This window comes from Pan paniscus, chromosome Y (genome assembly GCF_029289425.2).
Source record: "Pan paniscus chromosome Y, NHGRI_mPanPan1-v2.0_pri, whole genome shotgun sequence".
Taxonomy (NCBI): Eukaryota; Metazoa; Chordata; class Mammalia; order Primates; family Hominidae; genus Pan; species Pan paniscus.
Genome location: NC_073273.2, coordinates 22,898,906 through 22,923,735, shown reverse-complemented (window position 1 = coordinate 22,923,735; position 24,830 = coordinate 22,898,906).

Below are 24,830 nucleotides of genomic sequence, written 5' to 3'. Positions count from 1 at the left end.
CCTGTATAAAGAGGGAATTTTTACATACTGGTGGGAGCAGCATCCTGACGATGCTACTGGTTGGCCTGTGCCAGAGCCACAGAGAGTATTTTGACATAGCTTCAGCCCATTCTGTAGGTGTTTGGCTCTCATCCCTTGGCTAAGTTTTTCACATGTGGAACTGTGTTATATTAATCAGTCCAGCACCCAGTTAATGTGACTCTCCTTCCTAGGTTTTACTGAGTGAGGGCATTGTGACATGTTGCTTGCCACATCACCTAAGCTATTTTATTCTTTGTTCTAAGTTTTTGCTCACAAATGGGATTATGCCATATACCTTGCTTCAGTTCACATGCATGATGGTCAAACTTATATTGAGATTCAGCTAATAGAAGGTATTTTGCCCCTTGTCACTAGGCTAATGGAATAGGTAAAATCCTGGATTGCATTTTTGTAGAAGGCTCACAGAAATTTACAACGCTAATTCTTATTCTACAAACTGCTTGGGTGGTACAGAGAGTTTCATAACAAGGCCCCACAAAAAATTATAACTGTCTTCCTCAATGACACACCCAGTTAAGAGTAAAAGTTACAGGAATCCCACATTTACAAAGCTCATTGTTGAAGTACTGAGTTTTACTAGGGAAAACAGAACAAAGATGGAATTTTGACACTTATATGTGGATCTGGCCACAGGTGTGATAGTGACTGATTTTTGAACATTATCATGTATCCTGAGGTTACAGGCATAGGGTGGCTCACTCCTGTAATCCCAGCACTTTGGGAGGCCAAAGTGGGCAGATCATGAGGTCAAAATAATGAGATGATCCTGGCTAATATGGTGAAAACCTCGCTCTACTAAAAATACAAAAAGTTAGTCGAGCATGTTGGCAGGCACCTGTAATTCCAGCTACTTGGGAGGCTGAGGCAGGGGAGTCACTTGAACCTGGAAAGTGGAGGTTGTAGTGAGTGGAGATTGCGCCACTGTGCCACTGTTCTCCCGCCTGAGCGACAGAGTGAGACTCCCTCTTAAAAAAAACAAAACAAAAAGTCTCACTCTGGAACTCAGCCTAAATGAGAGAAATTGACTATCATATCTCAGTTTAAGGCAATATATAACATTGTGAGTACATATGAGCCTGTGAGTCACAGTGTAGTTTGCAACTCTCATCCATGATGTATAAAGCCCTCAGATGCTGTAGAGGGTTTCATACAATGGCCCAGCATGCATGTGACATTGTGACTCATATACATACTAAGTTCACAGTTAGAATTGTCAGCCTCTAAAATGAAGAGATTGTGTCATATCACTGGGCCAACTATCAAGGTGTTAAAACTTTTGCTTAAATTGTTACCCATGTGTGCATTTTTACATATTATTGGGTCAGAATTATAAGAATGCGACTCTTCTTCCTGGGTCCTGCCAACGAGGGATATTATAACACATCTCTGAGCCTATTAGCTAGGTGATTTTTCTATTTTGTCTGTGTTTTGCCCCCCAAGGAACATTGTGACATCTCTGGAAGTAGCATCTAGAAAATGTGACTCTCCTCTCCAGCCAGATACTGCCAACTAAGGGAATTGTGACATACCACTGAGGGCAAAACCTAGGTAATGCAACTCACTTCTTTATTCTGGAGTTGGCCAAAAGAGGGGATTATTTCATATTGCTAAGCCCAACACCTAGGGGATGTGATTCTCCTGTTTTTCTTCAACCTTTTCTACCATGGACATGGTGCCACATTACTTGAGTCTGTCCCCAGATGATGTTACCCTTCTGACTTGGCCATGCATCCAAAGAAGATTATAAAGTATCCTGAGCACCGAATCCAGGTGACAAGACTCTCCTGCCTTGTTTCTGCCCTCAGGTGAAATTGAGTAGGCTAGAGCACTGTCACCTTTAGTGGTTAGCTCATGCAGTCTTCAGAGGAATTTCAAAATCATAGTTTGTTGGGGCTCAAAAATGGGCTGGTGCAAATGAGAAGCTGCTGTTGAAATAATTGGAGTCAGGAAGGGAATGAGATGTGCTTGGAAAAGTGCACATGCTGCTTAGGTGCAACAGAACTGTCTGGCCAATTCTCTGGTTTGGGCCTTCTGCCATGGAATTAACAGTCATTACCTTTATACTGCATTTGTTCGGTATGAAGACTGTGATGTTGAACACAATATGAGAACTTGTTAAAGACTTTCCACATTTTTAACAATTGTAAATCTACTCTCTAGTATGAATTCTCTTTTCTCTAATGAGGTGTGAGAAAAACTCAATGCTGTGCCACATTTTTCACATTTGTAGGGTTTTTCTCCAGTGTGAATTATCTGATGATTAGTAATGTCTGAGAAGCACTTAAAGGTTTTGCCACATTCTTCACATTCATAAGGCCTCCTTTCCATATTAATTCTCTTGTGGTTAATAAGAGTGAAGAAGCAGGTAAAGGCAGTTCCACATTCTTCACAGATGTATGGTTATGTTCTTCACAGATGTACACTTGTGTTTACTAAGAGCTGAGAACCACATAAAAGCTTTTTTTATATTCAATACATTTGTAAGGTTTCTCTCCACTATGAATTATCATGTTTAGTAAGGTCTGAGAAGCAACTATAGTCTTCATCACATTCTTCACGTTTGTAGAGTTTCTCCCCGGTGTGAATTATCTTATATTTAGCAAGTTCTGAGAACAACCTATAGGCTACATTCCTCACATTTGTAAGATTTCCCTCCAGTATAATTTCTCTTTTGATTAGTAAGGTCAGAGAAGCACTTAAAGGCTTTGCCACATTCTTCGCATATGTAGGGTTTGTCTCCAGTGTGATTTCTCTTTGTTTAATAAAGGTTGAGGAGCAGGTAAATGTTTTGCCACATTCATTGCATTTGTTAGATATCCCAGCATGAGCTCTCTTATATTCAGTAACATTTGAGATATTTTCAGGCTTTGCCAAATTGTTTATGTCTGTAGCATCTCTCTGCAGTATGAATTCACTTCTGTATAGTAATATCTGAGAACAACCTACAGTCTTTGCCACATTCTTCACATTTGTAGCATTTCTCTATGCTGAAAATTTTCTTATGTTCAGTAAAGACTGAGCACAACTCAAAAGCTTTGCCACATTTATTTCATTGACAGGTTTTGCTATAGGTAGTTGACAAACATTGATGAAGGCCATTATAACTGCTTTTCTGCCCCTTGCAATCATCCACACTTTGGTAGTCTTTTTTTTTTAATGTAAACTATTAAGGTCACAGCTTCTATATTTTCTCAGATTCACTTTTTGAAATGAATCTTGTATGTCATTCTCCAGCAATATTTCTGCAGGAAAATGAAAAGAGTCAGCTGAAAGAAAAAAAAAAGAACAACATAACTCTCCCATCATGAGACACAGATTAATACATTTTACAAATGTATAATTATACAAAACACGTTAACTAGGTGACAATAAAACACCACAGGTTCTAATTCCTTTATAGACATATAAACTTAACAGAAATATACTGACCAAAATGTCATTGTGAAAAGTCTAAGAACCAGTTAAACCTTTGCTATTCTTCATCCTATTATGAGTATAAATATAAACTCCTAACTTCTGCCTTACCCATCCAAAAATAAGTAAAATTGTGGCATCTTTGTCAATGCTCCTGGCTCTTTGTGACCTTACTAAAGACTAATTTCTATATTTCATGACAGTATTGAAAAGAAAGGTGGTGCTCTTTGATACTTTTGGACAGCTAAAACCAAATGTAAATGACTGTCACAAGAGAAGGAAGATGTCAGTATCATTGATGGACAATGGAAATAACATCTGACTACAAGACCTTAATAAGAAACATGAAGAATGGCCAGGAGCAGTGGTTCATGCCTGTAATCCCAGCACTTTGGGAGACTGAGGTGAGAGAATCACATGAGGTCAGAAATTCAAAATCAGCCAGGTCAACATGGTGAAACTGGTCTCTAACAAAAATACAAAAATTGGCCAGGTGTGGTGGCAGTCTGCCTGTAATCCCAGCTATTTAGCAGGCTGAGGAAGAAGAATTGCTTGAAGCTGGAAAGTGGAGTTTGCAGTAAGCCAGGATTGCACCATAGCACTCTAGGTTGGGCAACAAGAGTGAAAAAGCAACTCAAAAATGAATACATACATACATACATACATACATACATACATACATACATACATAAAAATAAGAAAAAAAATGAGGAAAATTTTTTAACTAAAAAACACACAGGCCCAGGGGAACAGGCTTGAGAGACTCCAAGAATCTCTAGGATAAAACTTGGTAACTTATTTTTCAAGACAAAAGACACTTAATAAAGATTTGACATGTGGTTTTTTATTATATAAATTGCAACCTAAGATTACAACATATAACAGCCTGGGTGCAGTGGCTCATGCCTGTAATGCCAGCACTTTGGGAGGCTGAGATGGGAGGATCACGAGATCAGGAGATCGAGACCATCCTGGCTAACACAGGGAAACCCCGTCTCTACTAAAAAAAAAAAAAAAAAAAAAAAAAAAAATTAGCTGGCATAGTGGTGGGTGCCTGTGCTCCCAGCTACTCAGGAGGCTGAGGCAGGAGAATGGCATGAATCCGGGAGGTGGGGCTTGCAGTGAGCCGAGATCACACCACTGCACTCCAGCCCGGGCGACAGAGCAAGACTCTATCTTAAAAAAAAAAAAAAAAAAAAAAAAAAAAATTACAGAATATACTGAACATCAGGGTAATGTGACTCAAGGAAAAATAAAAATAAATATTCAGGAATCAATTATTCAAAATTCAGATGGGGAAATTACTTGAGACAATCAGATTTAAATTATAGATCTATGTTTTAAAAGAAAAAAATAAATTATCCTAAACAATCAAAATTACCATCTCAATGATACTCAGAGAGTAAAATGGAAATAAACAAAACAAAATAAAAGAACAAAAATATTTCAGGCAAAAAGAGAAGAGATTGACATAGTTAAAACACATTTAAAAAAAAGTCTAAGCAAAACACTGTATCCAGCTATTATATCCTTCAAAATAATAATAAAAAAATCTAATTACATTATGATCTATGTCAAGATTTAATCACAACATGGCTTCAAGAGACTCACTTCAGAGCTAATAAAAAAAAAAGAAACTGAAAATGCTAGGATGAAAAAAAAATTCCATGCAAGCATTAACAAAATGAAATGAGAAAAGGCTACAATTTATTAAGTTGACAACTGTCATATTTAATAAAATTTACTTTTAGTCAAATTTTACAAGAGACACAGCAGGACATTCAATTATAATAAAAAGGTTCATTCACTGAGAGCCTATACATATATTACTGTTTTCCCAAACACATGAAGCAAACATTGACAGAATTGATGCCAAAATAGTAATATAATAATGGATGCATACATCAATATCTCACTTTCAGTAAAAAATAAACAAGGCAGAATATTAATAAGGAAACAATAATTGAAGGCACTGTAAAATAACTGCACTTAATAAATGTATACAGACAACAGAATACACATCCTTTTCAATAGCTCATAAGACATTTTCCTACACGGACCATCTGTGACACCACAAAAGAAGCCTTAACAATTTTTTAATTGAAATTTTACAGTTATTTACAGACCAAATGGAATGAAACTAGAAATCAGTAAAAGAAGAAAAGCTGAACAATTTAAAGAATAAAATATTAAAATACAGTTTTTTTTTTTCTTTTTTTAATTTCTTTTTTGATGGAGTATCACTCTGTTACTAGGTTGGAGTGCAGTGGCACAATCTCAGTTCACTGCAACTTCCAGTTTCCGGGGACAAAGGATCCTTCTTCTTCAGTGTCCCAAGTTACTGGAACTACAGGCATGTACCACCACACCCAGCTAATTTTCTGTATTTTAGTAGAGATGTGGTTTTTTCATTTTGCCCAGAATTTTCTCTATCTCCTGATTTCTCCTTGCATCACCCTCGGACTCTCAAAATGCTGGGATTACAGTCATGAGCCACCATGCTCAGCCAACAACACACTTTTGAGTAGACTTTTTTTCAATGGTTGGAAGAAATAATATTGTGAAGATGTCCATGTGCTTAAAGTGACCCAATGCTCAACATATCCCTTTTTAATTTTAATTATATTTTTCAATAATGGAAAAAATAAAAGATCTCAAGGGACTATGAAAAGCCTGACAATCTTGAAAAATAAGAAAAATATTGGAAGCCTTACACTTAACAATTTTCACACACATGCAAAATCCTACAATAACCAAAGCACTTTGGTAGGGTTGTAAAGGTAGAACACCAAAGTAATGAAACAGAATGCAGCACAGAAATAAACCCTTGAGTGCAGAAGGGAGACATACCATCTAGGTTTTGCAATCAATCGTATATCACAATTCCTTTGGTGAACAGTACCAGGCAGGGGAGGAGAATAACATTACCTAGATGCTAGTTTCAGCGATATTTTCAAATGTTCTTGGGGGCGGGACACAGGCTGCAGAGACATATCACCTAGCTGATAGGCCCAGAGATATGTGATAATATCCCCTGTTGACATGGCCCAGGCAGCAGAGTCACATTATTATTATTCTGACCCAGAGATATGTAATAATGCAGCCATGGGAAAAAAATAGAGCCAAAATCTCACAACACCTGGATACTAGGCCCAGTGACATGACACAATCTCAACATTTTTGAGGCTGACACCTTTAACTTTTAGCAGACAGTGTATATTAGAGTCACAATCTCACATGTGAGCTGGGTCAGTGTATGACACTCCCTACAACAACCAAGAGCTTTATAAAACCTGCATGAATGGGAAGGACATGGGGGCTCACACCTGCAATCCCAGGAATTTAGGAGGCTGAGGCAGATAGATTATAAGGTCAAGAGTTCAAGACTCACCTGGCCAAGACAGTGAAACCCCGTCTCTACTAAAAATACAAAAAAAAATTAGCCGAGTGCAGGGGCAGGCTCCTGTAATCCCAGCTAATTGGGAGGTTTAGGCAGGAGAATCTCTTGAACTCATAAGGCAGAGGTTGCAGTGAGCTGAGACTGTGCCACTGCACTCCAGCCTGGGTGACAGAGTGAGACTCTTTGAGGCCTACGTGCTCATATGGACACACAATCTTACATATTGTCCTAAACCCTGGTTAGTCAACATCTCTCCTATAGGCAGGGTTAAGGGGGAAGACCCATTATTATGTCTGGGTCCAGAAATGAGTTGTCATTCCACATGTGGCCAGATCAACACATAAAAGTCACAATTCTGACTGCTGTATTTCCTTGTTACCCTCAGGACCTCAAAAGTGGGCACTGTAAATGTGGGATGGTGAAAACTTTTAATTTCACCTGGGTTCATAACTGAGAGTCCCAATCTAAACTTTTTGCAGGGTCCTGTTATGAAACTCTTTATCAACAAAGAGTTTATACAATATCAGTTACTGTTGCAAGCTTCTGTCAGCTTGGAACAAATAGGCAACCCAAGAGTTTACCAATAGGTACACTCAGCTTAGCAATGAGAGGTGAAATATCTCCTATTGGCTGAATCCAAATATAAGTTTGATCATCATGCCTGAGAAATGAAGCAAGGTGTATGTCATAATCCCATTTATAGGCATAAAACTAGGCAGGAGAGTAGCATCACACAGATGCTCTGTCACATGTGTCACATGTGATGCTGTGTCACAATGCCTTCTCTAGGCAGAGTATAGGAAGTTGGGCCCATTAACTGGGTGCTGGACCCAGCGATATGACACCATCCCACATGCAGAAAAAAATCCAGCCAAGTTATGAGAGCCAAAACACGTATAGAATGGGCCCAAGATATGTCAAAAAACCTTCAGTGGCTCCAGTACAGGCAGGAGAGACACATCATAAGGGTGCTGAGCCCAGCAATATGCAATATGCCATAAATTTATCTTTATGCAGAACCCAGGCAGAAGAGTAACATCATCTGAGTGCTGGGCCATGCAATAAGACAAAATACTTATTTTGTGGGCATGGATCAAAAAAAAGAGGTGAGTCACATATCCTGAATCCTGGGCTCAGCAATGTGTAAAAATCCTCCTGCTGTGAAGGCCCAAGCAGACAAAGAGCATCACATCACTTAGGTCATGGGCTCAGAGATATGTCCCAATGTCTCCAGTAGGCAAGGTTCGGGCAGATGAGGAGAGTCATATCACCTAGGTGCTTCCCTAGAAATATGTCACAATGTAACACATGGGCAGAAACCAGGTAGAGGAACCATATCACTTGAGTGATGGGTCCTGGGATATGTCACAAGGCTCTCTTGGGACAACACTGAGCAAAGAAATTTACATCATCTAGGTATAGGCTTTCTGCTTATTCCACAGTGCTTTATTTGGGTAGGGACCAAGGAGGCAGTCACTTCACCTACAAGATAGGCCCCAATATATGTCACAATGTCCTCTATGAAGCATAGCCCTGGCAAAAGAGTACCATCAACTGTGTGCCTGGCCTAGAAATATGTTACTCCAGGTTGGAAAGGCCCAAGCAGGAGAGCCATACAACCCAGGTGACAGGGCCAGATATAAGTCACAATGACCTCCTTTGAACAGGGCTCTGGCAAAATAATACATTCAATGGTGTACCTGGCCTTGAAATATGTCACTATCCTTCCTTTCTGCATGGCCCACCCCAGAAAGCAGAGTTACATCACCTATGAAGGGGACACAGAAATATGACACAATAATTTTGGTGGGCATGGTCCAGGCAAGACTATAACATTGCCTGGGTGCTAGATACAGTTGTATGTCACAATCCTTACTTAGAGAATGGCCCAGGCAGGAGAGACACATTACCTTGAGGTTGGCCTAGCTAGATATCACAATCCCATATTTGGGCTGGAATAAGTATGGAAAGTCAAATTATACAGGTTCTTGGCAAGTATTTATACCACAATCACAGTGTTAGATAATTGCAAAGGTGAGATTTACAATACCGCACATATCCTGTTTTCATGTGTGATATTTTGCTTTATCCATGTGAGGTGCTGACAGTCTTTACTGTCAGCTGGGTGTGCATACAAGACTCACAATTTCACCTGTGTTCTGAGCCCTGCTTTGACTCTGTCTGTATAACCCAAAGACTATAAAATACGAGTGAATGTTGTAATCTTTTGTGACATTTGTATAAGAACATTATTCAGGACATCATGCATGTACCTAAACTTGGTTATAAGAATCAAAATAAGCTCTATTAGCTGAATCCCCATATGACAGTCATTATCATTCCTTTGAACCTTGCCTAGGTGTTTTGTCAGAAATGTCACAAAACTTGTGTGCTAGGTCCAGTTCTGTGGCACAGTGTTCACCTAAATGGTGGGCCCCAAAATATGCCAGAATGCCTCCTGTTAACAGGGCCCAGCCAGGAGTCATGCCATTTGGATGCAGTGTTTAGAAATGCTACAATTACCAAAGGAAGCAGATTACAGGCAGTTGAGGAGAGTCACGTAACCTACATGGCTGGTCCGGAATTATATCACAATCCCCCCTGAGGACCTTGTTAAAATAACACAGTCAAATCACCAAGGTTCTTGGCCCATGTATTTGTAAAATCTCATTTTTGGCTATACCTGGCAAAATTATCAAATAATTCTGGAGCTGGTCAAAGGTATGTGTACACAATTATAATTGTGGAGAGGTTTAAAAATGAAAGTCATCATCTTGCACATGTTCTGGCTCCACGTATATACATTGTTATAAGGCTTTTGTTATGGTTTCAGATATATGGCACAATATCACCTGTGGACACAGAGAAGGCAAGAAAGTCACATCACCTACTTGGGTGTGGGTCCCGCGAGATGTCATAATACCCCTTGTGGGAAGCCCCTTATAGAAAATTCACATCGCCTGGATGCTGGTTTCAGTGACATATCAAAAACTCCTCTGTGGGCAGGACTTTGGAAAAGGAGGAGACTCACTTCACGTAGGCAACTGACCTAGACATATGTCACAGTGTCTGTTCTGTGCAGTATCAAAACTGGAGAAGGACCGCACATTGGTGCTGGACCCAACAATATGGCACAATCTCCCTGTAATCAAGGCACAGGCTGAAGCAGAAAAACATAACCTAGGTGTTGAGCCAAGTGATGCATTACAATGCTTTCTGCTGGCAGAACCCAAGAAGTAGAATCACATCACCCAGGTGCAGGGCCCAGTTATGAGTCACAATGCACTGAGAGTTCTTGGCCAAGGCAGTATAAGATTGTCACATCACTTACATGATGGATCTAGATATAAGACCCAATTCTCTTTGTAGGCAGGTTTCAGGGGGATGATTCACCTCATCGGGGTGATGGTCCCAGGGATATATAAAAGTGCCATTTTGTAGGCATAGCCAAGGAAGGTGTTACACTTGGTTTATTGCTTGTTCCAGGTATGGCACAATTTCATCTGTGGCCTGGACCTAGAAGAGATAGTCAAATTATTCATATGCTGGGCAAATTTACTTGTGCCAATCACACTCTCAGAAACTTTCAGAAATGTTTTTTTTATCCCACATGAATCCTGGTTTTGTGTATTTAAGTTAACTCTTTCTATGGGTTAGGTCGAAGTAGGGAAGACAGAATCCCAACCATGGGCGAGATCATGTATAAGAACCTCAATCCTACTTGAATATTGTGATCCAGTAGGAGAGTCACAGCATCGCAAGTGTGTGAATCATGTTTCAAATGTTACCAAACCACCTGTGAATCAGACCCATGTATTAGAGTAATTATGTCAACCTTTGACTGCTTTTTATGTGTGAGATTTAGTATCACATTCCTAGGCCCTGTTTATGTGTAAGAATGAGAATCGCATCAGCTAGGTGTGCATACAAGGGTCACATTCTCATCTGCTTGCTGTTCTCTAGTATGACACTCTGTACCAATAAAGCTTTATATGACATACCAGAGCATTATAATCCTTTGTGAACTTTACTGAAGTGAAAAACCCAGGACTTTACCCATGGCAGTGGGACTGGCTATGAGAGTCACAATGTCTCTACTGGCTGGGTCCAGAAAAGAGAGTTATTATTGAGCATGTGTGCTTAACCCAGGTGTATGTAACAGTTTCACCTGTGAGCTGAGATAAGGTAAGAGAAACATATAACCTGGGTGCTGAGCCAGTGACACAATAAAATCTCATTTGTAGGCTGCGCCTAGTCAGAAGAGCCTAATCATCTAGATGTTGAGCTCTGCAATATGCAATAATTCCATCTCTTGGCACAGTCTAGGATATGAAGGAGAGTCACATAAGCTAGGTTTTACAATCAGTGCTATGTCACCACATCTGTGGTGAGCAGGACCCAGGAAGGAGAGGAGAGTCACATGACCAAGATGTTTGGACAAACAATATTTCACTATGTTCTCTGGGGGCAGGTACAGGCAGGAGAGATAACTCACCTATCTCATACACTCAGAGATAAGTGATAATATCCCCTGTTTGCAGGGTCCAGGCAAAAGTAACATGATTATGATTCTAACCCTGCAATATGTCAAAATGCACCCATGGGAAAAAAAAAATTAACCAAAAACTCTCAACACCTGGGTACTAGGCCTAGTAATAGGCCAAATATTTTTCTCTTTGTGGGTGACACCATTAAATTGAGCTACATGTATATATAAGAGTCACAGTCTCATGTGTTTTGGGGGCTATTGTATGACACTCTAAAACACTTGAAGGCTTTATACAGCATGCATCAGGGTTGGACACCACTCTGAAGCCTACAGGCTCATAGAGATTCATGATCTTATGTATTTCCCTAAACCCCGGTATAATAGTACACATCTTTTACGTAGGCTGGTTTTAGGTATGGGACCCATTATCATGCCTATGAGCTGGACACATAAATGAGTCATCATCCCACTTGTGGCCAGATCCACATATGAAGGTCAAAATGCTAACTTTGTACTGTATTCACTTGTTAGATTCAGGATGTTAAAAGTGGGCTTTGGACATGTGGGATGGACATGTCCAAAGCTTTGGACAACATTTGCTTTCACCTGGGAATGTAATTGAAAGTCCCAATCTGAACTTTTTGCTGGTCCCTGTCATGAAACTCTCTGTACCAATCAAGGAACTTATACATTATGAGTTAGTGTTGTAAAGTTCTGTGAGCTTTCTACAAATATGTAACGAAGGACCTTACCTATTGCCCTATGCCTAGTGATGAAAGCCAAATATCTCCTATTGGCTGAATCCAAGTGTAAGTTTAGGACAATATGTAAGATTGTGAGTCCATATGATCACGTAGGCCTCAGACAGTCTCACTCTGTCACCCAGGCTGGAGTGCTGTGGCACGATCTCAGCTCACTGCAGCCTCTGCCCTATGAATTCAAGGGATTCTCCTGCCCAAGGCTCCCAATTAGCTGGGATTACAGGAGGCTGCCACCGCACTTGGCTTATTTTTTGTGATTTTAGTAGAGATGGGGTTTCACCATCTTGGCCATATGGTTCTTGAACTCTAGACCTTATGATCTACCTGCCTCAGCCTCCCAAATGCTGGGATTACAGGTGTGAGGACATTTTGAGATATCACTGAAACTAGCATCTAGGTAATGGAATTCACCTCCCCTGCCTGGGAACTGTTCACCAAAGGAATTGTGACATATGATTCAATGAAAACCTAGATGGTATGTCTCCCTTCTGCACTCAAGGGTTTATTTCTGTGCTGCATTCTGTTTCATTACTTTGGTGTTCTACCTTTACAACCCTACCAAAGTGCTTTGGTTACTGTAGGATTGTGTGTGTGTGTGTGTGAAAATTGTTAAGTGTAAGGCTTCCAATATTTTTCTCATTTTTCAAGATTGTCACACTTTTCATAGTACCTTGAGATCCTTTTATTTTTTTCTATTTTTGAAAAATATAATTAAAATTAAAAAGGGATATGTTGAGCATTGGGTCACTTTAAGCACATGGACATCTTCACAATATTATTTCTTCCAACCATTGAAAAAAAGCCTACTCAAAAGTGTGTTGTTGGCTGAGCATGGTGGCTCATGACTGTAATCCCAGCATTTTGAGAGTCTGAGGATGATGCATGGAGAAATCAGGAGATTAAGACAATTCTGGGCAAAATGGTAAAACCACATCTGCACTAAAATACAGAAAATTCGCTGGGTGTGGTTTTTCCTGCCTGTAGTTCCAACTACTTGGGAGACTGAAGCAGAAGAATGCTTTGTCCCCAGAAACTGGAGGCTGCAGTGAACTGAGATTGTGCCACTGCACTCCAACCTAGTGACAGAGTGATACTCCATCAATAAAGAAATTTAAAAAAAGAAAGAAAAACTGTGTATTTTAATATTTTATTCTTTAAATTGTTCAGCTTTTCTTCTTTTACTGATTTCTAGCTTCATTCCATTTGGGCTGTAAATAATTGTAAAATTTCAATTAAAAAATTGTTAAGGCTTCTTTTGTGGTGTCACAGATGGTCCGTGTAGGAAAATGTTTTTTTATGAGCTATTGAAAAGGATGTGTATTCTGTTGTCTGTATACATTTATTAAGTGCAGTTATTGTATAGTGCCTTCAATTATTGTTTCCTTATTAATATTCTGCCTTGTTTATTTTTTACTGAAATTGAGATATTGACGTATGCATCCACTATTATATTACTGTCTATTTTGGCATCAATTCTGTCAATGTTTGCTTCATGTGTTTGGGAAAACAGTAATATATTTATAGGTTCTCAGTGAATGAACCTTTTTATTGTAATTGAATGTCCTACTGTGTCTCTTGTAAAATTTGACTAAAAGTAAATTTTATTAAATATGACAGTTGTCAACTTAGTAAATTGTAACCTTTTCTTATTTCATTTTGTTAATGCTTGCATGGAATTTATTTTTCATCCTGGCATTTTCAGTTTTTTTTTTTAATTAGCTCTGAAGTGAGTCTCTTGAAGCCATAGTTAGATCGTGATATAGATCATGATGTAGTTAGTTTTTTTATTATTATTTTGAAGGATACTATTGCTGGGTATAGTATTCTTGCTTAGAATTTTTTCATGTGTTTTTAAGGTTTTACATGATATACCTGAGTATTATAATTCTTCATGAACTTTATACTAGTAAAAATTCCAGGGCTTTACCCAAGGACCTGAGACTGGCTATGAGAGTCAAAATATCGCTACTGGCTGGGTCCAGGTATGAAAGTTGTTGTGCATGTGTGCGTAACCCAGAGTGTTAAAATATTTCTACTGGGTTGGTCCAGTTATGAGAGTTATTGTTGTGTATGTGTGCTTAACCCTTGTATATGTCACAATTTCACCTGTGAGCAGGGACAAGGCAGGGGAGTCATATTATCTAGGTGCTGAGCCAGTGATACAGTATAATCTCATTTGTGGGATAGGCCTAGTCAGAAAAATCACACAACCTGGGTACAGCCTCAAATAATATGTCACCAAGTCTGCTATAGACAGGGAATAAGTATAAAATGAGAGTTACTCCACCTAGGTTCTGGGCTCTGTAGTATGTAATAATGTATCTTTTGGCTGAGTCTGGAATATGAAAGACAGCCATATCATCTAGGTTTTGCAATAAACAGCATGTCACATGTTTTTTAGTGAGCAGGACCCTGGCCAGGAGGAGAGTCACATGACATAAAGGTTTGGCCAAACAATATTTCACAATATCCTGCAGGGCAGGGCACAGGCAGGAGAGACAAGTAATCCAGCTTATGTGCCCAGAGATATGTGATAATATCCCAGGCAGGGTACAGGCAGGAGAGGCATATAATTATTCTAACTCAGCAATATGTCACAATGTACCCCTGGGAAGGTATTTAAGCAAAAAGTCTCAACATCTCATACTAGGCCTAAAAATATGCCAAATCTTTTGGTCTTTGAGGGTGACACCATTAACAGGAACCGAAGTGTGTATATGACAGTCACAATCTCACATGTTTCCTGGGCTGTTGCATGACACTCTACAACATTTGAAGGCTTTATATAGCATGCGTGAGAGTTGTAAACCACTCTGAGGCCTATATGTTCATATAGATTCACAGTCACACAAACTAACGTAACCCAGGTATAATGGTCTCTTCTGTAGGCTGGGATCAGGAATGAGACACATTATGATGTCTGTGAGCTGAATCCAGAAATGAGTCACCATCCAGCCTGTGGCCAGATCCACATATGAAATTCACAATTCCAACTTTGTACTTTATTCTCTTGTTAGACTTAGGACCCTAACAGTGGGATTTGCATATGTGGTATGATAACAACATTCATTTTTACCTGGGTGTGGAATTGAGAGAATCCCAATCTGAACTTTTTGATGGGTCCTGGCTTAAAACTCTCTGTGCCATACTAGGAGATAATATATTATGAGTTAGTATTGTAAGGCGCTGTGTGTTTGGTACAAATAGCAACTCAGGACCTTAACTATTGCCCTAAGCCTAGCGATGAAAGGAAAAATAAATGATATTGGCTGAAACCCAACATAAGTTTTACTATCATGCCTGTAAACTGAAGTAAAGTGTATATCATAGTCCCTTTTGTGGGCAAAAACTAGGTTGGCAGGTAAGATTGTTTAGCTGCTGTGCTAAGTAGCATATCACTAATTCCTAGGCATGGTATAAGAATTAGAGTCACATTAACTGGGTGCTGGACTCAGCAATATGAAACCATCCCAGCCAAGGGATGAGAGTCAAAACACACACAATAAGCCCAGAATATGTTTAAAAAAGTTCTATGACTATGGGGCAGGCATGATAGATGAAATAATGTGCTGCTCTGAAATGACATTGTTAGGGTGCTGGTCTCAGCAATATGCCATAATTTTCTCTATATGCTGTACCCAGACAAAGGAGTAACATTGTCTCGAGGCTGGGCCATGCAATAGGTCAAAAAGTCTGTTTGTGGGCATGGCTCTAGAAAAAAAGTAGAGACAAATAAACTGAGTGATGAACTCAGCAATATTCCACAATAGCCCGATTATAACCTGGGCAACGAGAGTGAAACTCTTTAAATTCCAGGCAAGTTGACTTAAGCGTCAACATTCTCCCAGCTAAAATGATCTATTTGTGCTAAGTTCTGGGATCAAATGTGAATAAGACCTTGTTTCTGCCTTCAGTCCAAAGGGAGACAAATAAAAATGATGTACAAAGAGAGATATGTACGATGGACATGGTGGTTCACAACTGTAATCCCTGCACTTTGGGAGGACAAGGTGGGGGTATCATGCAATTAGGAGATCAAGGCCATCCTGGCTAACACAGTAAAACCCTGTCTGTTGTAAAAATACAAAAAGTTAGCCAGGTGTGGTGTCACATGCTTGTAGTCCCAGCTACTTGGGAGGCTGAGGCAGGAGAATCACTTGAATCTGGGAGGCAGAGGTTGCAGTGAGCCAAGATCACGCCACTGTACTACAGCCTGGGTGACACGGTGAGATTCCATCTCAAAAAAAAAAAAAAAAGAAAAAAGAAAAAAAGAGGGATATGTAAAGTTCCATAAAAACTGAGAAAGAGGACAGAATATCTGTGACAGATAACTTGTTTTGGGCAGTTGAAAACAAGGAGGTCTCAGAGTATCCTTTCATTGTGTCACATTTGACTAAAGGCAGAAACAAATGAATCTTAATATTTATGGGGTCACAGACCCTTTTTAAGGATGTAACAAAATTTATGATGATTCAATAAAAATTTACATAACAAAAATACACATATATTTTACTTACTAATACAGAATGTGCATCATCAAGAGCTCTTGATATAGGAGAGTCAGTAGGAATGTTTTAGGCAGACAAGAAAGGAAGGGGAGTCCAAACAGAGGAAACAGCATGTGCAAGCACCTGGAGACACAAAAGCTTGTGCATTATTGGAATCAACGTGACTAAAACATAATTCAAGGTGCATAAGCTGGAAGATTAACCAGTCATAGTATAAGATGAAAATAGAAGGCTGGGCCCTGTGGCTCACACCTGTAATACTACACTTTGGGAGGCCCAGGCAGGTGGATCACCTGAGGTCAGAAGTTCGAGATCTACCTGGCCCAAATGGCAAAACCCCCTCACTACTAAAAACAGAAAAAGTAGCCAGGCATGGTGGCAGGTGCCTGCAACCCCAGCTACTCAGGAGGCTGAGACAGGAGAATTGTTTGAACCTAGGAGGCGGAAGTTGCAGTGAGCTGCCAACACGCCATTGCACTACAGCCTGGGCAACAAGAGTGAAACTCCACCTCAAAAAGAAAAAGAAAAAATAGAAGATAAGAAGATAGCCTGGGATAAAGCATGAAGTATCACAAATATCAGTCACGCACTTTGTTTACTCAGAGACAAGACCATGATTGATTAAAATTATGGACATCATGTCCACCATCTTCTAACTGTTAACAAATACAACTGGAACAGCTAGTACCTAGTGGAATACTATTAAACGTTCTGACTGTAAGGTTTCACTAGCATTCACTGTAGATGTTGAATGTGGAGTGCTCAAACCTCAAGCTTACAGCTTCATAAAAGAAAAATCAATGTTAGAATGAAACAAAAAGCCCCTCAACAACTACATCAATTATTTGATTCCTTAGTAACTTACAGCAGAATGGCAGCCTTCAATGAGTACAAATGCTTCTCAATCATAGAAAAAACTTAGATTTACTGGGGGAGTTTACAAAAAGCACACCACATCTGAGATCTATCCCAGACCAATTAAATCAGAATGTATGGCGATCAATGGATCCTGGACATCTGAACTTTTGAAGGCTTGACAGGTAACATTAATATGCATTCAAAATTGAAAACTACTAGGTTAAGAACAATAATCCATGAAAGTAAGTTCCTATCTATTCATCTGCCCTTAATTATATTGCACTGTTCTCATGCAGCATGATACAAGTAAAAATTAATTTTTTTTTGAAATGGAGTCTAGCTCTGTCACCAAGGCTGGCATGCATTGGCACAGTCTCGGCTCACTGCAACCTCTGTCTCCCAGGTTCAAGCAATTATCCTGCCTCAGCCTCCCTAGTAGCTCAGATTACAGACACCCGCCACCCTGCCTAGCTAATTTCTGTATTTTTCAGTAGAGACAGGGTTTCACTGCACTGACCAGGCTGGTCTGGAAATCCAGACTTCATGATCCACCCACCTTGGCTGGAATTACAAATGTGAGACACCACACTCAGCCAAAATTAATATTTTAAAATATTTAGAAATATGTGTGGTAGGGTGCAGTGGCTCACACCTGTAATCCCATCATTTTTCAAGGCTGAGGTGGGTGGATCACTTGAAGTGAGGTGTTCCAGACCAGCTTGAAACTATGGTGAAACCCTGTCTCTACAAAAAAATACAAAATATTATCCAGGCCTGGTGGTGTGTGCCTGTGGTCTCAGTTACTCAGGAAGATAAAGCTAGAGAATTTCTCAGGAGGATCACTTGAGCTCAGGAGGTTGAGGTTCCAGTGCACAGAGATTGAGCTGCAATCCAGTCCAGTCTGGGAAACAAAGGGAGGCTCTGTCTCATATGTATATATGTGTGTGTGTGTGTGTGTGTGTGTATAAAAATACACGCATACATACACATACATACATGTTTGGCCACTTATTTCATCTGCAATGGAAGTCTAAGCAGCATGCTTCGGGGTCAATATCAGGACCTGCAGGGAGCCAGCCTATGCTAGAAATGTTCAGAGTGGGTTTTTTCACATTTTACAGTCTGATCTGCTGAGTGTACTGCCTGAGGCTATTGTTCTCTTCATATCTTGCAGATCTTTCTGTGGAAAAGGCCACATACATCAACAGCATTTTTGCCGAGGGTCTTCTAATTGATTGGATGGCCTCTCAGTCGAAGAACTTCTAAGGAGAAGATTTTTCCTCTTTTGGCTCAGGAAACTTCAGCCATCAGATGCACAAGAATATTTAATATTAGCACAGAGAATAAGTCATATCCATTGCCTTAAACAAAATGTACAGAATCAATGTTTTAGTTAAACCCAAACACTATATAGAGTTTGCAATTAATCATTTTTATATTCTATATTCTCTTTGTTACTGAACATAGAACTTCAAGAAGAGGGTCACACAATGATTTATTCAGTAAATATGTATAGAGCTTGTGTGTATCAAAAACTGTGTTAAGTGCTGAGATTAGAAAAACATACCATGTTATATGCCCTCAACATGTTCTCATTCCATTAAATGGTGTAATAACACAAGATTGAGTCACAAAATTTCAAAAGAGAAGTACACACACAAAAAAATAGCTAGGCAAATTCATGGGATATTATGATTACTTACAGCTGGTATCAGCTAAAGCCAGGTCTTGAAGGACCATAAATGCCAGGATAGAAAGTTTAGAAGAAACTGTCTGCACAAAAGGGAGTTCGTTTTTTATTTTGTTTCCTTTTCCATAGGAAAATAAGATCAAAGTTTCAGGAAGGTTGTAAGACAAAATGAAGATCAGCAAGAGAAGACAGGAGGTGAGTTATGAGTTTTATTAAATGGTTAAACTAATGATGATGGTGGCCTGGGCAAGGAAAGTGGAAGCAAGGACTGGAAGAAAGAGAAAGATGTGAGAATCATTGCAAAGGTAAAGTATAAAAGTCTTAGCATGAGTTTTTAAGTTGAGGCTAGTAAAAAATAAATATTGTGGGATTCTTGGCATTCATCTATCCATCAAATTATTCAACAAATCTTTATTTAAAAGCTACTATGAAGCAACCACTGTGCTGGGTTCTGGAGGTATAACAATGAATATGGGATGAATGGTCCCTGACTTCATAAACCTTGATGTACAGGGAGAGACAGTTAAAAAATAAAAGACACAGGCACCTGTAAATGATGTGAAGGAAATTTGGGGATGCTGAAAGAGAGTAACAGAGAGTAGTGATGGTTGGTGTAATACACAGAACTACTGTGTTTTGGGTACTAAGTGAAGATTTCTCCAAGGAAGTCTTATTTGATATATCAGAAAGATCAACCATTTGAAAAGCAGAAAAGAAAAAAACAGCTGCCAAGGCTCTAAAATAGGACAATTTTGGCATAGTTCTGTGTTTGAAGAACAGAGAGTTGCTAATGTGCAGAATAATGTCGAGAATTGGAGTAAGAGGAACATGGTAAAGTAACCAGCAGTTTTAATAGTACAAATGGTGATGCTGTTCTTGATAAAAGCAGTTCCAGTGAAATGAGAACAAAACCAAATTGAACTGAACTGAATAGTGAGTGGGAAGAAATGAGGAAAGTGGGTACTGTGTGTTTAGTGGAGAAAAGAAATGAGGAGTAGGTGGCAGGGGGATAAACAATGGGAAAAATTCTAATTTATGAAAGCAATATAAGACTTTAGATCACAGTTGTATATGTATACTGAGCTGGTAGAGAGGGAGAGATTAACGTACATGAGAAAATAAAATTGAGAGCAGTGGATTGTGGTTTCTAGCACCTACAGTTCACTCTCAGTTTGCCTTTGAGTTGGATAAATGGCTAAAAGCTGATACTTTTTCAAAGCTGGTTTCTATTTAGGAGAGAACGGAGTAGGGAACAAAATGACATTGTAAACTGCATAGAAAAATAAGGATATTGAGTACCATAGAAAAAGAAAAGAGCTCAGGCACAACAATATCTTGGTCTTCAAACCAAATGCTGCCTGCTTCCTAGTCTAGCTTCACATCAGCCCTACTCCAATTTCCAAAAGAACAATGATTGTTTCATTTAATCTAACCAAGAGCACTTTACACATCCCACCATGTACATCTGTCATCTCAAAGAAGAAAGAGTATTTTAGGACTAAAAATAAAAAGAATTTAATATTAAGATTAAAATCAAATAATAAACCTAGCTTCATTGAATACCTGTCTATATTGTTATCTTATTTTTGAAATTTTGCCATGAATTAGTGAAAATATTATCCCAGTCTTATGTCTGTCTGGAAATCAGTATTGGGAAATCACTAGACTGATTGCCTTATGAAATCTCATTCAATTCAAATTCTATGATTCAGTTAATAATTACAAAACATATCATATTTAAAGTAAGATAATGTCCTTTTTAACTTCCATTCAATGATCTTATAAATAACTCTTCCCCAAGTCACCTTTGCAGTTCTCTCAATTATACAGGAATCTAAAACCAAACTTTGACACCCTCATTAGTTTCAAAGTCCTATTCTCCCAACTTTTCAGAGAGCCCAGAGCATTTACAATAAATCTATCTCTCTGCACAAAACATAATAGCTTGTTCAACTGTTCTCTGTCAGCCTGAATGTTGATTAAGACTTCAGCAATCACATTCCACTCTGCAAAATTCCAAAATCACAAATGCAGATTAACTTATGAGAACAGAAGGAAAGTACTTAAAGAAAAAAAAAAATCCTGCTGAAAGAAAGGAAAACACAAAAGAAGTCCCACTGGCTAGCTTATTCAGATATGTTTATTTCTAAAGTGTTCTGGCATCCTAGTTTATTTCTAAAGTGTTCAGCACTCTTAAAGAGACAATTAAACATTGTAACAAATAAGATATTTAAAAAGATGACAAGTTATAATAGGTGGACTGTAAATACCAGAATTATCACTGGCTGAGACCTCTGATCTGCAGACATGTGCCTGATGATGCCTTTCTAATCCCAACAGCATGGGCCTGGAGCAAAGTTTATTTTACTGCAAGATCTACTTTATTGAATTCACTGCCTGTTCTAATTCTATGTATTTCTGATTCGCTGATCTTCAAAGCTGATGTTAGTAGAAGGAAATTGTTTCCTGACATGCTAACATTTTAAAGCTAATAGTTTTTTGATAAGCAATTGAGTTTGCAGCATTCTGCTCCTGTTGTGTTTTATTGGTGTTTGTGCTTTAATTTGGTATGTGTGTTTTGGCATCACTCCAATGGCAGGTGCAATTTTAAAAATAAGAATCAACTGGATTCACTGTGATGTCTGATATAAGACTTCCAAGGTTAGTTTTTAAAACAAAATGCTAGGCTTGCCTCTATCCAGAGTCCTGCGCAGAAAATGTATTGATTCTGTAGGGCTTTCTCTACTGTAGCTTTTTGAAATTGTGTTCTCACTCTTCAAATGTCCAACTCTAGAATTCCCTAAACAGCTTTTATTGAGAACCACAACCTCATCTCCTCCTTTTTCAAAGTGATTAAGTCCATCAAGCAGGAGAGCCCAAGTAAAGTTTATTTTCCTCGTTAAAATCTTTCTCTAGTGCTTTCTACACTACTGCCAGTTAATAGGAGCTTAATAAATGTTTGTTAAATGACAGTTTGAACGAAATTGTCTTGTCATCTTTTTTCTCTTACTTGCAGTAAGAGAAATTTCCTTTTTCTGAGACTAAACCTTGTCAATGATGTAGAATTTATCTGATTCTTTCCACTCCTGCCTTCTTCGAGACCTAGATTCATCATGTATTTCTTCTTAGTCTAACTGTCTTTGGTTTTCATTTCTTCATTGGCCACTGAGTGGCTTCCTAATAACACAGACAAATGTCTCCGTATTGTGAAAAGTCCTAAAGGGAATGGTGATTTGGACAAGACATCTGCATTGGAACACTAGTTTGGTTGGCAATATTCTGTTGCTTTATATCTGTGGGGCAGAAATAAAACCATACACTTGTGTTGTGTGTTTTCCATATCTGAGTTTTATATTAAAATAAAAAGGTAAAAATCAAAACAAACAAAATAAACACATCGAGGACAACAGGTCAACTGATGCTGAAACAAATTAAAATAGAGACTGGGCCTGAAGAATCTCTTAGATGAAAAACAAAGTTAGGCCTCATAAGTAACTTCAATCTTGCTTGATTTGCAAACATAAGCAAAACTAACTTGAGCTACTTCTTCTAATGTTTATATCACAGAAAAACAGAATGTATATCAACCAATCAGAAGCAGTTAAGGAACTTATATAATTAAGATTTTCCAAAGGGATAGATCAAATGAGACAACTGTATAATTGTAACCAGTCAAATACAATCTGCTTTATTTCTGTGTGTGTTTTATAAAATTCTCCCCATTGTTTTCCCTAGGAAAATTGGAAATGTGGAAGTCACTGAAGACCTTGACAAAAGCAAGATCAATGGAGCGGACAGATTGAAATCTGGAGTGGTTTAGGGCTTCCTGAAGAACCACACAGCCTCATGAGCTGCCGGGCAGTGTGTTTCCATGGGAGTGTTGTGAGTGTTGGATGTCTGCAGAGTCCCTTGAATTTACCTCGAATTCAGTTCCCAGATGATCAGGTGCTTCACATCTTGAGGGGGCAGTCCTCCATCATCTTGGGACTTCATCCCGGGACATACAGTGTGAGCAGCAATACATTAACATACAGGTGAGGATACAACCTGGTGAGGGGTGGATACAGTCCTGCAACTTCACCTGCAAAGAAATGAAGACAGATGACACAGAAGGTGCTTCCAACTCCATCCCTGCATTCCCTTAATTGCACAAGCAGTCAGCATCAGGGTTCGGTATTCAGGTGGGAGTGCTCCAATGTGCAAGCAACAGTTGGAGTGCAAATTGAGGCCATCCTGGCAAATTCCCTATCTGAGGGCTTTCATATCCAGAGCCAAATTGGAGTGGAATGCATTGATGCTGGGTGGGATGTGGCCTCCAGACTTGCCTCTTCTTTTCCTTACTTCCATGCTCCTCATTGGCCTAGAGTTTCCTGGTTCTGGCTCAAAAACTTCCACATTAAACGTTTCCCACTTCACAAACAATGAGCCTCATGGAAATCCATTGTGTGAGTGTTTTCTTCTTAACACCGTCACATTTTAATGACTGGGCTGCTTTGACACTTTTAAAACCTAAATTCTCACTACAGCCGCAAACAAGGAAACTCTTGTTTTCTCACTTCTATCAAATGGCTGCATGATTCCTGTAGGATGAGAGGCAGGCACCCGTGTCTTGCTTTTGCCTGGTAATCTAGCCAGCCCCTGTTTTATTTCATCTGCATGGCCTTCTCATTGTGGAAGTGTTCTTTCTTCGGGCTGTTGCTCGGTGGGACTGCCTCTTATCATAGATTATTTAGCTGACAGGGATTGCAGAGAGCAAAAGGGAATTTGGGTAGACTGGCTGCACTTCAGGTTGTGGGTCATTCTCTCACTGTGGGTGCTGAGGTTATTTGCACTTTGCAGGAGGCTATTGGGTCCTCTGACAGGAATCATTGAACATTGCTTGGACTCCAGCCCAAGGCAGATCATTCTCTCAGGCAAGCCTTAATTTCTCTTTGCTTTCATAGAAAATCCTCAGTGGCCCTTGACAGCACCACTGGACACCCTTTCCAGGCTTGCCGTCACCACAGACGGCCTCTGAGACACCTTCTCAACCTCATCTGCACCCATGAGATGCCAGTCTGAGGTTTGAGAACACTGCTTCACCTTGGCCTTGCCTTTGTCGTGGTTCCTGCCTTTCCCGGAGAGCCCCTGTGCGACCCAGGATGAAGGGAGGCAGTGAGGTCAAGAGCCTGGCCATATTTTGATGTCGCCCGCCTCTGGGGTCTCAGGTATGATTCTATCACCCAAAGAACCCTCAACAATACACCAGACTATATTCCAATCCCCATGGACCCAATTCTTGCACACAACCTCTTTCAATAATGGAGTCAGAAGAGCATTTCTCAGCCATGACCTCAGAGTGGCGAAACGGCTCGACCTCCAGCGCGACCGGACCATGGAGATGACACGAAGGGGCCCTAAATTTGAGACTTTCGGGGTCTCTCAGTGGGTTTTCGCAGACAGCCTTTTTCCCGATACCAGTCAGGCTCTGCCTGTACCATTTTCCTCTGCATAGACAGGCTGACAGTTCTGACAGCCTTGCGCGGGAGCCTCCATCGCGAATGCACATGCGCTAGTCTTAGGGCACAGGGCCCGAGCTGTGAGCTCTGGTTAACGTCACAATAAATGCCTCCTTTCCCTAGCCGCAAGTCCCTGTGGCTTGGCCGAGAAGGAGACCTCCGTGGGGGTG